This window comes from Mauremys mutica, chromosome 3 (assembly GCF_020497125.1).
Source record: "Mauremys mutica isolate MM-2020 ecotype Southern chromosome 3, ASM2049712v1, whole genome shotgun sequence".
Lineage (NCBI taxonomy): Eukaryota > Metazoa > Chordata > Testudines > Geoemydidae > Mauremys > Mauremys mutica.
The window spans coordinates 116,299,108-116,316,883 of record NC_059074.1 but is presented as its reverse complement, the minus strand read 5'-3'; the positions used below and the strand labels follow the sequence as shown (position 1 = coordinate 116,316,883).

Genomic DNA, 17,776 nt, shown 5'->3' with positions numbered 1-17,776 from the left:
AAAAGTCTAATCAATTGAGATGAGCTATCATCAGCAGGAGGAAAAAAACTTTTTGAAGTGATAATTAAGATGGCCCATAGAAGGTGTGAGGAGAACTTAACATAGGGAAATAGATTCAATTAGTGTAATGACCCAACCATTCCCAGTCTCTGTTTAGGCCAGTGTTAATTGTATCGAATTTGCATATTAATTCGAGTTCAGCAGTTTCTCTTTGGAGTCTGTTTTTGAAGTTTTTTTGTTGCAAAATTGCCACCTTCAAGTCTGTCACTGAGTGGTTAGAGAGGTTGAAGTGTTCTCCCACTGGTTTTTGAATGTTATGATTCCTGATGTCAGATTTGTGTCCATTTATTCTTTTGCGTAGAGACTGTCCGGTTTGGCCAATGTACATGGCAGAGGGGCATTACTGGCACATGATGGCATATATCACGTTGGTAGATGTGCAGGTGTACGAGCCCCTGATGGCGTGGCTGATGTGATTAGGTCCTATGATGGTGTCACTTGAATGGATATGTGGACAGAGCTGGCATCGGGCTTTGTTGCAAGGATAGGTTCCTGGGTTAGTGTTTATGTTGTATGGTGTGCGGTTGCTGGTGAGTATTTGCTTCAGGTTGGGAGGCTGTCTATAAGCGAGGACTGGCCTGTCTCCCAAGATCTGTGAGAGTGAGGGATCATCTTTAAGGATAGGTTGTAAATCTTTGATGATGTGCTGGAGAGGTTTTAGTTGGGGGCTGTAGGTGATGGCTAGTGGCGTTGTGTTATTTTCTTTTTTAGGCCTGTCCTGTAGTAGGTGGCTTCTGGGTACTCTTCTGGCTCTGTCAACCTGTTTTTTCACTTCAGCAGGTGGGTATTGTAGTTTTAAGAATGCTTGATAGAGATCTTGTAGGTGTTTATCTCTGTCTGAGGGATTGGAGCAAATACGGTTGTATCTTAGAGCTTGGCTGTAGACAATGGATCATGTGGTGTGTCCAGGATGGAAGCTGGAGGCATGTAAGTAAGTATAGCGGTCAGTGGGTTTCCGGTATAGGGTGGTATTTATGTGACCATCGTTTATTAGCACAGTAGTGTCTAGGAAATGGACCGCTTGTGTGGATTGGTCTAGGCTGAGGTTGATGGTGGGATGGAAATTGTTAAAATCACGGTGGAATTCCTCGAGGGCTTCTTTTCCATGAGTCCAGACGATGAAGATGTCATCAATGTAGCGCAAGTAGAGTAGGGGCGTTAGAACAATGCCTCCTTAGCTCTCATTCCCTAAGTCAGCCATAAAGATGTTGGCATACTGAGGGGCCATGCGGGTACCCATAGCAGTGCCACTGACTTGAAGATATATATTGTCCCCAAATGTGAAATAGTTGTGGGTGAGGACAAAGTCACAAAGTTCAGCCACCAGGTTAGCCGTGATATTATCGGGGATACTGTTCATGATGGCTTGTAGTCCATCTTTGTGTGGAATGTTGGTATAGAGGGCTTTCACATCCATAGTGGCCAGAATGGTGTTTTCTGGAAGATCACCGATGGATTGTAGTTTCCTCAGGAAGTCAGTGGTGTCTCGAAGATAGCTGGGGGTGCTGGTAGCATAGGGCCTGAGGAGAGAGTCCACATAGCCAGACAATCCTGCTGTTAAGGTGTCAATGGGAATGGTTGGGTCATTACACTAATTGAATCTATTTCCCTATGTTAAGTTCTCCTCACACCTTCCATGGGCCATCTTAATTATCACTTCAAAAAGTTTTTTTTCCTCCTGCTGATGATAGCTCATCTCAATTGATTAGACTTTTCCTGTTGTTATGCATACTTCCACCTTTTCATGTTCTCTGTATGTATAAATATCTCCTGTCTGTGTGTTCCATTCTATGCATCTGAAGAAGTGAGCTGTAGCTCACTAAAGCTCATGCTAAAATAAATTTGTTAGTCTTTAAGGTGCCACAAGTACTCCTGTTCTTTTTGCGGATACAGACTAACACGGCTGCTACTCTGAAACCAGTCAATATGTAGAATTCCTTGCCAGAGGATGTTGTGAAGACCAAGACTATGACAGGGTTAAAAAAAACTAGATAAATTCATGGATGATAGGTCCATCAATGGCTATTAGCCAAGATGGGCAGGGATGGTATTCCTAGCCTCTGTTTGCCAGGAGCTGGGAATGAGCAACAGGGGATGGATCACTTGATGATTACCTGTTCTGTTCATTTCCTGTGGAGCACTTGGCATTGGCCACTGTCGGAAGACAGGATACTGGGCTAGATGGCCCTTTGGTCTGACCCAGTATATCCATTCTTATGTTCTTATGGCTTGGATTGACACTAATACTCCTGTCTCCACCTTCTGCTGTGGTGCATTATAGGAGTTGTAGTTTAGGGGCATTATACTCCTGTTTGTCTCTATAGATGGGTCTCCCCAGTAGACTACATTTTCCATAATGCACTGTAATGGTTCAAACAGAGGGGAGATTGTGGTGTATCATGGTGGAAGCAGTTCAGCTGGGGACCTTGGCCCATAGAGGAGAATAGCAGTATGAGAGCTCTGTGGCAGCTAAGGGTAACACTGATTAATGTTGAACAGACCCCCAAAAAATCGGTTTGAGTCAACTGGACATGACATGTATTCTTTTTGATCTTCTGCCTGGAAAAATCTCCCCCTCACCCCCATGGAGTAACTTGGGATTTTTCAGAAACTGTGTGTGTGTGTGTGTCTGTGTGTGTGTGTAGTGGGGGGGGGTTACACTGACAGAATTTCCCATCAGCGCTATGTATGATACAGAGCACTGCTGCAACACCTTCCAAGTACTTAAAAATAGAAATCGCTCACTCTCTCTTTCTCTCTCTAGCTAGTAGGAAAAGAGCTTGATTATCTTCTATGTGAAGATCCTACTGAGGTAAAACAAGTCAGAGGAATGAGTTTCATCTTGGTTTTTGAAGTGGGGAGCTCTGTCATACATCTCTTGCAGATATGAATTCCATAGTCTAGGGGCTTGTCTACACTGGCACTTCACAGTGATGCAACTTTCTCGCTCAGGGAAACCCCTCCTCTGCCCCCCCGAGCGCTGCAAGTTTCAGCACTGTAAACGCCAGTGTAGACAGTGCACCAGTGCTGGGAGCTAGTCCCTTCATAGAGGTGGATTTTTAGAGCACTGGGAATGCTCTCTCCTAGCGCTCTGCCGCAACTACACAAGCCACGTTAAAGCGCTGCCATGGCAGCACTTTAACGTTGCCAGTGAAGACATGCTATTTTCAGATCCTGAAATAATTTAGTCTTTATTCCAGTGTAACAAAATTGTTGTGGTCATGATCATGGAGGGAGAGAGCTCTTGGGTAGGTAGGGCTAATTCCATGGAGAGCTTTGAATACTAAGATAGATCTTGAAGTGACAGTGGTGCACCAGGGTGATACATGGACGGCAATGTTGTTGTGAACAGAGTGCTGCAGGTGGATACACTTCGGGCTGTGATACTTCATTCCTAATTACACTGAGTTGTAACTGAGCCTGAAAGTCTGAAGGTGCATGTCACTGTGGCTTGCCCAGTGCCCAGTAGGATGGCATGCAATCTTCTGGCCCATTTCAGATGGAAGTTACTGCTTGTCATTCTTTCATCCAAAAGATGGAAGTCTGCAATTTAACAACCTGAGGGCAGATGCCTCCAATAGTGGGAGCTGTTGGAGAGGCTGCAAGTTCTTCGTGAAGTGCTCTGTTCTGCCTGCCAGCCTCACTTCAGTCTTTTCTGGAATCAGCTTTAGTCAGCTGCTCTCCATCCAGGTGCTGGCTGTGGCCAGGCATTGATGAAGCTAAGATGATGTGTGGCTTACTGGAAAAAGGAAACTTAAAGCTGGATGCTGTCTGCCGATGCATCAGCCCATGTTGTCTTGCCAGCCTTCCCTCTGACTTCATATGAATGTCAAATATGGAGGAGAGCGCAGAATCTGTAGGGATCTTTGAGGTGGAGGAACAGCTGGCCATTACCTGTGTTAGGTTGATAGGAGGAACCTTAGCTATTTCAGGGCATTTGTTCGCTCTGCAGTTTCTTGGCAGCAGGACAAATCTGATGACTGCTGGTATCCAAGACTACAGAAGTCAAATAGGATCCAATATGGATGCCCTTAATTTGTCTGGCTGAGCTCCCCCTGTCTGTAGAGTAGTAAGCACTGTCTTTATACCTTTCCCTGCCCTGAAGCCTGATTGATAGGTGTCCTGGATACTGGCACCTGAAAGGTGGCATTAAAGCTTTTTTGCTTGTTTAGATTAGAAAAAGGTTAGAAACTGAGTGGTAGCTTGCAAGGTCTTTGGTGACTGACGATCACTTTAGTGCCAGTCAGATTGTTACAAGTCATAAGGTGCATGTTAGATTTCCTTTGCTGAAGAAGGGGTTGACACCCTCTGTTAGCAGGATTACAGGTAACCCCTACTCTAACCATCCAGGATGTACAGGGGTCAGAATCACAGCCCCCTCCCCCCCCCGACTGCTGTCAGTATTTCCATATCATCTCCTTCCAGCTAGATTCTGGACTCCAGGGTCTGTTTTGTCCCTTTCAGCATTAAGCGCTCCAGTAAATATGATCTCTTAGAAAGGTAATCTTGTCTTAGACTCTGGAAAAGTTCTCCTCTTCAGGAAAATGCAGCTTCCTCACAGTAAATAGAGTACCTGGTAGTCCCTGGTTTTATCAGAGTAAAGTAATTTAGAATTCAGACTTTGATTCATTCTCTATTTCTATCCAATTTTCCCTTCATTCCCCTCTTCTCTTAATGGACACAATTAAGTTCTTCTCTCTCAGAGGATAACTGGCAGAAGGGTTACAAAATGTAAATCCAGCTTTGCAGAGTATCATAAAAATAAACATATGTTGCACTCCTAGCACCTGTCATCTGAGAATTATAAATGTTAATTAATTTCAGCAGTACATTGTGAGGAGGGAAGGAATAGAGGATTGACCTTGCCCACCCCAAAACCCATCTCTGGGGTAGAAAATATCAGCTGTTTAATAGCGTGTGGCAGCAGTATACAAAAGTATACTAATTTCAATAGGAGTTGTGCCTATATATCTGAGGACAGAACTGGGCTATCAGTATGAAACTCGGGCAGTTAAAAGTGAGGTCCTGGCACATGTGGTGAATAAAGATCCCATGGCAATTTTCACAAGAATAAGTGGAGCTGTTAACTCTTTTTTGGCCAGATTTCAAAACTGGCAATTACATTCTGCCTGGCCAAATTCCCCTATGCGCTTTCAACAGGATAATGTATTCTTGTCCAAAAATGTTGGGTGGTGTTGCACTGCACTATTTTTTCATTCCATAGTGGCTATATTTAATTGATTCATGAAGAGCTGGACAGCTTGCATATGTATTTGAGCCTTGGTTCTTTGGTCATTCCAATTGGTGTCACTGGGAGTTGTGCCTACAGGACAGCCACAGACTCAAGTCTAAGGGTATGGCTACACTTGAGAGTTGCAGCGCTGGTGGAGGCTTTCCAGTGCTGCAATTAGTAACTGTCCACACCTGCAGGGCACATCCAGCGCTGCAACTCCCTGGCTGCAGCGCTGGCTGTACACCTGGGTCTGCTTGGGGTATAACGATTGCAGCGCTGGTGCTGCAGCGCTGCTCGTAAAGTGTGGCCACACACCAGCGCAGTTATTGGCCTCCAGGGTATTAGGAGATATCCCAGAATGCTTTTAACTAAATTACTTTTTGTTTTGTTATGCTGCCTCTCTTTGTTTTGTTGTGAACTCGGGGCTCCGGGAGCTGCTTATCTAAAAAACAAACACAGCTCCTGTTTGCTGTGATCAATCTGTAACTGACTGAACAATCAAATGAGATAACCCACTACCTTGCTGTGAATGAGGCAGGCAGGGGGATGAGTGTTTGCTTGAGGATAGAAACAGCGGGGGCAGGGGGGAGAAAGGGAGTCTGTTGGAGCAGCTGCTTATCTGGTCTGCAGGCTGTTTGCTGTTAAGAGTAAGGGGTCGGGAAAATTTTCAGATTTTGCAAGGCAGGGAGCTGATACAGTGTCAGCTCCAAAAATCCACTCTCTCTCTCTCCCCCGGTCCCTGTCACACTCCACCCCACCCCGCTCTTTTGAAAAGCACGTTGCTGTCACTTGAACGCTGGGATAGCTGCCCATAATGCATCACTCCCAACAGCGCTGCAAATGCAGCAAATGTGGCCACACTGTAGCTGTGAGTGTGGCCACACACCAGCGCTTTCCCTACACAGCTGTACGACCAGCGCTGTAACTCCCAGCGCTGCAACTCTCAAGTGTAGCCATACCCTAAAGCATTCTGTATCCTTTGGGATGAAAGGCAATATATAAATGCAGGAGAGTTACAATGGTTCTCTGTACATACAGCTTTCCCAGTGAACAAACATTATTTAGCTACATGAAAGTAGCACCATCATACAGTAACTCTTCACTTAACTTTGTAGTTATGTTCCTGAAAAATGAGACTAAATGAAACGCTGTTAAGCGAATCTAATTTCCCCATAAGAATTAATGTAAATAGGGGGGATTAGGTTCCAGGGAATTTTTTTTTGCCAGACAAAAGGCATTTTAAGACAATCAATTTAATACAGCTCTAAGTTTTAAACAATTTTAAAGAAACAATTTAATACTACAATCATCACTGCTGAGTATGAAGCTTGGTTGAGGTGGTGGAGTCAGAGTGGAAGAGGACTCCACCACCTGCTCCTCTTGCTGTTCTTGCAAGCACAGGCACTGACTTTGTCGGGGGCAGGGGGCTCAACCCTCGGCCCATCCACTCCACCCCTTCCCCCAAGCCCCCACCCTTAACCTGCCTCTTCTCCCCCGCCCCCACCTCCTCCCCCTTTACTTCGCACGCTGGGTCCTCGCTCCTCCTCCCTCCGTCCCCCACCTTCTGAACGCTGCGAACCAGCTGATTGCCACAGACAGGAGGCAGGGGAGGGAGGTGCACTGAGTCCTCCCTCCTCTCCCCTGCCTCTGGCAATCAGCTGGCTTGTGGCATTTAGGAGGTAGGGGGGAGGAGCAAGGACTTGGTGCACAGGCTCCCCCTCCCTCCCTCCCCTGCCTGGGGCAATCAGCTGGTTTGCAGTGATCAGGTGGTAGGGGAGGTAGAGGGAGCCTGCATGCTGAGTCCTTGCTCCTTCCCCTCCCTCCTAAATGTCACAAGCCAGCTGATTGCTGCAGGCAGGGGGAGGAGGGAGAAAGCGCTGATCCACGGGGTCTGCTGGCAGATGGGAGGCGCTGAGGGGGGGCAGGGGAGAGTGTAGGGAGGCTGCAAGCTGTGGAGAAAGCAGGCAGCCAAACAATGTAATAGTGGAGCATTGCACAACTTTAAATGTGCATGTTCCCTAATTGATCAGCAACGTAACTACAAAACAATGTTAACCAGGACAACTTTAAGTGAGGAGTTACTGTACTAATGTAAAATCCCTCAAGCTAATGTTATGTTGTTTTGCTAACTTACAATAAATTGCAACAGATATGAAATATCACAACATTGGTAAAATTAGAGACAGGTGAATAATTTAGTTTGCACACACAACAGTTTAGAACTATCTGGAAACACTCTTCACAAACTGTTCAAAATGTATTAATTTTTCCCATGGATAACTGACTGTAGCTCATTTATGATCTATTCATTGTAATCATTTGATATTCAACATCTCAAGCTGTGCTGGTTACTTATGACTTGCCATATAGGTCGTAATGTACATCTTTTTTACTTGATTGGTTTGAGGGCATTTCTTTGTCAAGTTTCCAGTGTGGATACTCGTGTTAACATTTCAAAACTTGCCTTTTTGCTAATATTTTCTCTTGGCTAATTCATTCCAATATCTGCGTAGAATTCATTGTTTGCATAAACATTTGTCAGTGAGCTCACTTGCCAGAATGTTCATGGAAAACCAACACAAGATACAAGAACACAATCACAGTAAACTTTTTTTTGTTCAAATTATTTCCTGTATGTCTCCCTCTCTAGTTGAGTCAACGGGAAAGATTAAAATGTGACATGAACTTTCCACTTATGTAGCCTCTTTTTTTTTTAAAGTTGCAAGATGAAATAAGCTTAACAGAGTGGTAAATGAGGACGGGGCAGTGATAGAGAGCAATCTGAATGAGTTGGTAAACTGAGCCCATTTAAACAGAATGAGTGTTACTATAGCCAAATGCAAAGTTATATATCCAGGAATGCCAGGCAGTACAGACTGGGGTGTGTGTGTGTGTTGGGAGGGGGCTGTATCCTGCAAAGTAATGACTCTGAAAAGGATTTAGGGGTCATAATGGACAAGCAACTCAACATGAGCCCCCAATGTGATGAATGTGATCCTCCTTGGATATATAAACAGAGGAGCAGAATGAGGGGAGTGATTCTACCTCCATATGCAATATTGGGAAGACTGATACTGGAATACCATGTGCAGTTCTAGTGTCCAATTTTTCAGTGTCCTTTTAAAAATGTGGAGGGGTGCAACAGAGTCTCAAAAATGATTTAAGGGTTAGAGGAAATGCCTGACAGTAAGACTCAAAGAGCTCTGTGTAATTTATCTAAAAGACATTTGAGAGGTCACTTGAATATGATGTACAAGTATCTTCACGAGGAGAAAATATTGGGTACTAGAGAGCTCTTTAATCTACCTGAGAAGGTCCAACCAAAAACTTATGACTGGAAGCTGAAGGCAGACAAACTTAAATTAGAACTTAGGTACAAATTTTCAACAGTGAGGGTGACTAACCACTGGAACAAATTCCTAAGGGAAGTGGTGGATTCTCCATCTCTTGCTGTCATCAGAAAAAGACTTGATACTTTTCTAGAAGGCATACCTGAGCCAAACACAGATTATAATTAGTCAAATATGAATTACTGGGCTCAGCACAGGGGTGATCAGTTGAAATTTAGGGGCCTGTGATACACAGAAGGTCAGACTATATGATCTAATGAGGGGGAGAACAACAGAAATTAGTCACCTTTCTGGTGAGGGCTCTAATATTTGGAGATGGGAGTCCCTCAATATTTCCTATGAAAGATGTTCCATTTTAAATGAATAATTAAATATTAATTGGGATGATTCTGTAGCCTAGTAGTTAGAGCACTCTCCGGAGAGGTGGCAGATCCTTCCTCTTGAGGGGGAAAAGAGATTTAAGCAGGGGAGTCTTGAATGAGGGGTCTCCCACATCCTGGTTGAGTACCCTATCCACTGGGCTGAAAGTTATAAGGGAGGTACTCCCCTCACCCACTCCAAGCCAGTTTGTTTTGGGTACCTTATGTAACTTAGGTAGCCAATAAGCCAAACATCTGTCACACCTATCTTCCCCCCGTTCATGGATTGCTAACAGAGCTAGATGGCTCCTTGCAGCCCAGACTTAGGTGCCTATCTCCAAGAGAAGGGTTTGGCTCACACACGTCTATCTCGTAGGCATCTCTCATTGGCTAGCTTAGGTGTCTACCTGCCTAGAGTGCTGCCAAACCAGTGGATCACAGTGTAAGGTGCCTATCTCTCCCCATTCATTGTAAAGGGAGCCTAGGCACCTAAGTCCAGCTTTGTGGATTGCAGTGTTGTTCCCATGACGTTCTAGGTTCCTAAAAGTTAGGCTTCACAACGGTCAATGTTGCAACACCAAGTCCCTTCATGGATCCCATCCGTGGTCCCTTCTGGCCTTAATGGGCTCTGAATCTATGCATACATTTTGCACATATGGTAAAACATTTAATAAAGAAAGGTATTAAATATATGGAGAATAAATTCAGACGGAATATTCAGTTTAGCAAAGAATAAAACAAGTGTAGAGGAATGCAGCATATGCATTGCTTAAACCACGTTCTTTGAAATATAAAGAAATCCAGACAAACATAAAACTTCTCCAGCTATAAACTGATCAATGAAATTTCATCAGTATAAACTGATTCTTTGGTCACTTTAATCTGTTAACCTGCCACTGGTGCACTATATGGCATTAATTCTGAACAACAATCTGTAATTGAGAGGCTTTTCCATTGTACCCTAAATCTGCTCCCTCTGGAGTTCGATAAAGCTGATGAGACCTACATCATAAACCATAACTTCTTATTATGCAATGTCCATATTGGGTTTAAGAAAAGTTAAGACGATCAACAATGAAAAATCATTAACTAGTTGGAGAACTCAATTAAAAATAGCTAGGATCTGACAAACACTCAAGCCAAGAAATGCAGATGAGAAACAAAGGAACTATATACTGCAGTGCATAAAGAACCAAATTACTCTCTCAAGTGCAAGTGTCCTGGAGTGAAACATACAGAAGGAGCCCTTATCGCTCACTTTGCGCTTGCAATAGGAAGCCATAATTTGGCTTCAGGCCTGTGAAATGCATCAAGTTTGGCTAATGCTGCCAGCAGCACTAGAAAGGGCTTATGTAGAAGGGGTGACTGTACCTCCAATCCTCATGCATCAGCATGGTTGTACTGGAGAAGCACTGGTACCCTAACCCTCTAATTTTTCTCATCCATGTGATGAATGAATTTTGTTATGTGCATCAATATGGAGGTGATGTGTGACATCACCTCCATATTGATGCACATAAAATTCATGTGGCAGGGTGGGGCCAAGGAGTTCGGAGTGTAGGAGGGGGCTCAGGGCTAGGCCTGGGGCAGGGGGTTGGGGTATGGGGCAGTGAAGGCTTTAGCTAGGGGTGTGGGCTCTAGGGTGGGGCCAGGGATGAGGGGTTTGGGGTGCAATGAGGCTCCCTGGGGCTATGGTGGAGAGAGAGGACTCCTTTCCAGCTCTTTCTCCCTGCATCAGCACCTGAGCTGGGGGGGAGAGGTGCCTCTCCCCCAGCTGCAACAGGTCCAGGCTGGGCTGCAGCTGGGGGAGGGGGCCTGTCCCCTGGCCATGACAGGTTTGGGGCTGGGCTGGGTCAGGGCTATGGGAGGGGCGCCTGTGCCGTGGCCACAGCAGGTCCAGGGCAGGGCTGGGTCAGGGCCTAGAGAGGGACGCCATGGCAGGTCCAGGACTTGGGGAGAGACATCTCTCCCTGCCGCAGCTTTGAGCTCCTGTGCAGCACTTAATAGGCAGCTGTGCAGCTTAGAGGGAACTTAGACTGGCACCTGTTCTACAAGCGCAGAGAGGGCACTTCTCATCAAACTTCCAGGAAGCATTGGTCCTTACAAAGGCATAATGTGGGGTAACATTTTGAAAAGTGCTCAGCACTGGTCCAACTCTGAAGTCAATAGTGAAATTCCAATTGACCTCACTTGGAGCAGAGATAGGTCAATGCTGAGCACTCTTGAAAATCTTGCCCACTGCTTCCAGGTACCACCTCTGCATCTCCTCTCCACCCCTAGCTCAGCTTTCTAAAAAATATAACTGAGCCCACAGTAAGATCTCCCACTGTGTGGACAGCCCTGCAGCATAGGCTCAGTAGTTTAAACTGAAGACAGTTTTGCCTTAACTCAATTTCTCTGTTTTTGAGAGTTTTTTGGCCAGACCCTTACCATTAGTTTAACATAGGTTGGAGCCGTAAGTCGGAAGGGTCTTGTTCTGCTTTGGACCTGAGAAATGGACTGTTGGTTCCAAAAGAGAAAATAAGTGGCTGTCAAACAGTGTATTAAATAACTATAACTTGCGTTCATTTACAGATTTTCAGTTCCTATCTGTAGGCCTTATACAGCAATGCCATAGAAGGGTAGGGGGACAGCACAACTACTCAAAGAAGCTAATAGCCAAGCCAATTGCACACAGAGGCTAATAGTCAAGACTCTTCTCAGCAAGGCCTCCTATTTACTTTAGACCATTTCTACAGTTTGTCCAGATCATTTTGAATTTTAATCCTGTCCTCCAAAGCATTTGCAACCCCTGCCAGCTTGGTATCATCCTCAAACTTTATAAGCATACGGTCTATGCCATTATCTAAATGATTGATGAAGATATTGAACAGAACTGGACTTAGACCTGTGTGACCTCACTTGATATACCCTTCCAGCTTGACTGTGTACCAGTTATAACTACTCTGTGGGAATGGATTTCCAACCAGTTATGCACCCACCGTATAATAGCTCCATCTAGGTTGTATTTCTGTGATTTGTTTATGAGAAAGTCATGTGAGACAGTATCAAAAGCCTTACTAAAGTCAAGATATACCACATCTACCACTTCCTCCCCTCCACAAGGCTTGTTACCCTGTCAAATAAAGCCTTTAAGTTGGTTTGACACAATTTGTTCTTGACAAATCCATGATGATTTCATGTGGAAAAATTTGATTAAAAATGAAAACTTCTTTACGTTAAAATTTCCACATGAAAAATATTTTTATTTGAAAAGGTAGGGACATTTCATTTTGAAATGAAACATCACTTTGATTTTTTTTTCTATATAGATTTTTCTGATTTTGTTTGTATGATTTGTTTTTTTTCTTCCACTCAAAATATTGATTTTTAGGGGGAAAAAAAAATCACATTTTTCATCAAAATATTTCTGTGGAAAACTCTCAACTAGTTATTCAGAGAACACAGCAAAATGTCTGAAAAACTATGATGATAATCACAAAGATACTGCAAGCCTCAGTGGGTCACTGTCATTCATTTAATAAAAATTAATTAGTGGTGTTACAGATAAACAATACCTCTGCGAGTTCACTCTCTGGGGTTCTCTTTTCGTACTTGTAACAAAACCAAAGGTAAGGAAGGAGTAATAGAATGCAGTCATTTTCACCTTTGTGACCCTGCTTGAGATTCGGTATAAATGAGAGAGGGTTGGCTCCTCAGCTAGCGTATATCAGCATCGAGCTCCATTGACTTAAACGTGGCTGCAAACTGAGTGCAGATAGACTTAAATAGAAACACTTCTAATCCTCATTCCAATTGTGTTTTGAGAAGCGCAGAATCTTTCTCACAATCCTCAGTTAATAGCTAGCAAATAGTCTTCTTTGGAAGAAGCTTTAGAGCTGTGGCCTAATTTTTCAGGTTCTTCTAAGGGTTATAGGATGGAGTGTGTAAATGCTTATTTCATTGCATTCAAAGGATTGTGTTTGGCACAATTTCAGAACTGAACCACTCATAATTAAGACGACAAAATATTGCACAGACAGGATGGGGTCAAATGGAGACATTAAGCACTTACACAGCACAGGGATTTTGAAAAGGGACTTCTGGGTGCCATTCTGCTATATCCCCCAATTGGCTTTGGTAGTGCAGCTGGGATCTTTCTGTGGTTCGCCACAGCAGCAGATAAAGTGTGAGAGTGTGGGTGTGAGTGAGTGAGAGAGAGAAGCTACCACATAAAATAATTGATCAGTACTTCTATACAGCTTTTAGTGATGGGGCCAATAGGGAGATGGCCACCTGTGACACACAGACCCCTTGGCAAAAAGTTCCTTGTTCTTTGTAAATAGCTCTCACCTAAGACATGACAAACTCATTATACCAATGAATATCTTGCAAGATATTTATCTATAAGGGATGTCATATAAGGTGTCTACAGAAAGCTTATAACTTGTCAAGACTCATAATTATGAGACGTATGCACAGGTAATATTTAAAGGACGATGTATTTATACTGAAAGTTCTTTACTGACTTGGATGGCCCATCCAAACAAGAGGGAGTTGTAACCCTTCCCTAATTTGCTGGCAAGATAATGCAAGGCCCAGCTGACCAGCCTTGCTCCCATCCAAAACAATCAATAGAAAACCATTGGAGGCACCACCAAACAATCAAAACCTCGTAGAGGTGAAAAAGGAACATTAAAACAGACAGAGCTTTGCCCTGGTCACGTATAGAAACAAAAGACTGTTTTCAGTATAACACATAAGTAGGAGAAACACTTTGCATCCATTCACTGAGGGAAAATCCCTGGCAGAGCTGGGTGCTTTTATTAATATTTGGATCCTGGTTTTTAAGGAACCAGCCAGATCTCCAAATGACAAACTTTTAGGGGAAAAAAATCTACTCTCTTAGCTAGGAAAGGTAACTTTTAAATATATACCCAGATTCACATGTTATGATTTGTATTGCAACCACTTGTTTTAATCAGTGTCTTATTTCTAGTTAAGTCTTTATTCTTACTTTAATAAACCTTATTTTGCTTTATTGTAAGAACTCACAAGTGCTATGTGGTTTACAGGAGTGGTGGCTTAAGTAAAACTGAGGTACACTGCAGAGGATCTAGAATTTCTGAGAGTAGCCAGTGTCAGAGTAGCCTGGATATCACAGGGGAATGATTCAAAGGGATTCAAGGCTTTGGATACAAGGTGGAGTTAGGTCTGGGATAGCCTAGAGGAAAGTGCTTGAAAGGCTGGTAGAGCCAGGAAACTGACACCCAACTACGAGAGACTCCCTCTCAGTGTAGGCAGGGAGTAACAGGGTAGCTCAAAGTCTTGACAACTGTCACAGTTCCTCGTCCACCCCGTGGGTCAGGGTGCCCTTTAGATGTATATATGGTGCCTTTTCAAGCATATTTTGCAATTGAAAAATGGCTACCAATAAATCATTCCCCCTTTCTCTCCCCCTGCCCCAAGTTCTCTTTAGTTACAAAACATGGCTCTGCTCCTGGCTCCATTTATCCTTAGTCCCTGCCGATTTTGATGTTGCTTCCAGTTTCCAGCTTCCGTTCTCCCCCTCGAGAAAGGAACAAAGTGCACTGAGAAAATTACTGGGAAGATTTCCAGCTGTGTCCCTGCTCATACGCTGATGGTACTGGACATTTCCCTCTACGTTATTTTATGCTGCTTTTTAAACTTGTTTCCCATACTTATGGGCAAACCAGACTCTTATTTTTCCCTTTCTATGCAGGCACTGATTTGTGGTTGCAAAACTTGCATTTGCTTGTGTCTCCATTTTGCCATGCACAGGCTAGGACTGCACACCACTCATGTGCATGCAGATGTCATCCAGGAGCAGTGGAAACCCCTTAAAATTGGGAGGGGGACCATCAGTGCCAGAACCATGCCCCCCCCCATTCCACTCCTTTCCCCCTGAGGCCCCGGCTGCTGTCTGTTCCTCCCCCACATTGTTTGCTCTTAGAGCCAGTAAAAAGTGATTGGGCCATGGCCCCCTGTTCCAGCACTCCTGACTTCATCACAGCCCCTGAAGGGCTAAGCGTTGAAAGGTGAGAATGCAGTGTCATGAACATGCCCTCTAACTCTAGCTGAAAAGAGTACTGGTTCCTTGCATGCATATTAGCTTAATGTGCTGAAAACAGTCACCACAGACACTGACAAGCTGTGGTATGGCAGAGAGCCCAAACTGTCTGGCTTCTTCAGTAATTACTGGCGGTACGAGAGGAAGACAGTAGTCTCAGAAGCAAACACTCTCCACTGTAAACACTTGTCTAATATCAACATATGCTGTAGCACAAAGCTTGATGTCTGTGAAATAATAGCCATGAACTAGAGGCAACCCTAAAGCAGGGTCTATTGGGGGTGGGGAATATTTAGCTGACAGGATCAGTGCTGTGGGAGATGGCATGAGAACATTGGTGGAAATCGATGAAGCAGAGGAACTGCCTAATTAAGGCAATAGGCAAGCTGGCCTCAGGAAAGGCAGGTAGAGATGGGCCTTTTAGCAAGGATGTGGGGGCTTCAGAGCTGGCTCTGCAGAAAGCCAAGCCTGTGCAGAGCATACAGCTGGCCACCATTTGTTAGAAGTCTGGCTCTAGCTGCTGGGCTGCATTATCACCGCAGAGAAGTGCAGGGAGTGGGGGAGATTGGTTTGTTTCCAATGTCATGGGTGACAAACTACTTGGCTCTGCGCTGTACTTCAAAATACAGGCAGAGGGAGTGTTACATCACTCATCCTTTACCCCCATCTGGGCCTGGAGCAAATACCAGAGGCCATGGTGATAGTGTGTCAGTTTCCCAGTGTCTACAGCTAAGTTCACACTACTCACTGATATGGAGTTCTCAGGATTAGCAAGGGATATCCTTCCCCCTCTGCCATCAGCTAAGGAGTTAAAGAGAAAATGTCACCTAGTCAAGGAACCAACTTAATGGAGTAAGTGGATCTTCAATTCTGATAGACCTGCCGCCTCTGTACAGTGTGGGTGCTCTTATGGGTGCCTGGGTGAACAAAAACCTTCTTAAAGCAAGTATGTTTGTTAGAAATGGAACAAAGCATTAGAGAAAATGATTTCAAAGCTGCCTACAGGATGGTTTAGTCTCATCTGAGCTTATCCTTCACTATAAAATAAATTAGATGAGCTTCCATTTAGAGTTACAGGAAAGCAACAGCCCCAATTTACATTACTTCAGGAAGCCCAGGAGCTTTTGGGACTTAGGATAGTACCAGTTTGTTTTCCACAGTGTGTATTTCCCAGGCTTTTTTCTGTTTCAAGGAAACTACATTTCCTAAGGAAAACCCAACACAACCTAAGACGCTACCTTCCTCTATGTATGCTTGAGTCCAGTCACCGTATTGCTCAGTGGTCTTTGTCACACGGCCTACCAATGAAGTCTTCTTTCTGCCTCCAACTGTTTTTTCCAAGTTGGTCAGCCAGACCATCTAGGAGAATGCCCCCATGATATTTACTCCAGTGTTTGGGGAGTCAGCTTTAATGGCTCACAAATCATCTCTGGTCTGCTGATTCTCTCTCTTTACCATAAAAAGTTTCAATAGGTCTTGGTTGCATTCTACATTGGAATGGAAACAAATGGTGACATCTCAACATTTTTCATGAAACAGAATTCTTGTTTTACAGCTAGCCCTAGCAGATACTGAAAGAACGTGTCTTTGCTGGGTCATGTTCTCCATGTCATCCTTCAGGTCCCTAGTACTAGATCAGCAGTTCTTACCCTTTTCAGTTCCAGGACAAACGATGTCCCAAATAAATCACCCCAACACTCACTATGTTAAAAATCCATTCCAGATTGATCAAAAATACATTTTTTAAACAAATAAAGTATTTTAAAAACCTTATTTACCCCTATTTAACCTAAAATGTTGACTTGTGATTGAGCGTGGTTTGCGCAATAAAATACACAGCATAAAAATAAGGAACAAAACCATAACTCTTGCCAGTCCAACAATATCAATAGACTCCTTATTGCTATAAAATTTATTTGATTTGTGCATCTTTTCAATCCTTTATATTGCACATCAAGAGGTGCATCTGAGCATCTGAGTGCTGTTGCAGACTGGGAGCATTCATCTCTGTGTCTATTAATTTTTTCTGACATGATTTCAGCAATATGCATAGAATAATCTCATTCTTATTGCATGAGGCTGTAGCAGTTCTTAAAGATACAGTACATCTCTAATGCTTAAGGTTTTATAAGAGACATAGGTTACCTTTTGAAAAGCACTCTCATTTGAGGTCCATTAAATTCCTCTGAAATGAATCTGCATATTTCCTGGCATGCTTTTTATGTGTTTGTGCAGCTTGTTTGGTTTCATGGTTTCATTAACTAGCATAACACATGCACTGGCTTTGGAAAATCACTTTGGCCAGTAAATGTAAATCCAGGTGCCAGATTTCATCATATCCCTGGTTAATAAATGGAATGAGAGAGAGACTTTATCTCTTCCTCTTGTGGCATGAAAACAGCACTCATTTAACTAACCGCAACAGCAGGTACCACACTTGCAAAACACAACAGAGCTTCCACAGCAGTGGAGCTGTGCTGACCTGGAAATTAAAAGGTACCAACTGTAACAGGACAGTCATGCATCCGACTTCTGAGTCACACCTTATGAACTGAGAAGTGCAATGCGATCATTCCTGTGTCTTTACTGTGTCTCTGAAGCAGCTGAACCTCTGACATGTCCAGGAAGATCATGTGTGGCTGGTAGATGCTACTTAGAGGATTATAGTATCTTGTGCCTTTTGATTTTCTCTTCTTTTCCAACT

General features: G+C 43.8%; 1 long non-coding RNA gene across 1 annotated transcript in view; it reads right to left on the bottom strand.

Moving 5' to 3' along the window:
* The window catches only part of LOC123367055, a 30,336-nt gene extending 13,022 nt beyond the window's left edge, over positions 1-17,314 (bottom strand). The window contains exon 1 of the long non-coding RNA XR_006578286.1: positions 17,218-17,314. This is a non-coding gene — a long non-coding RNA (uncharacterized LOC123367055). The remainder of the gene's footprint in view (positions 1-17,217) is intronic.
* Between the last annotated feature and the right edge of the window lie 462 nt (positions 17,315-17,776).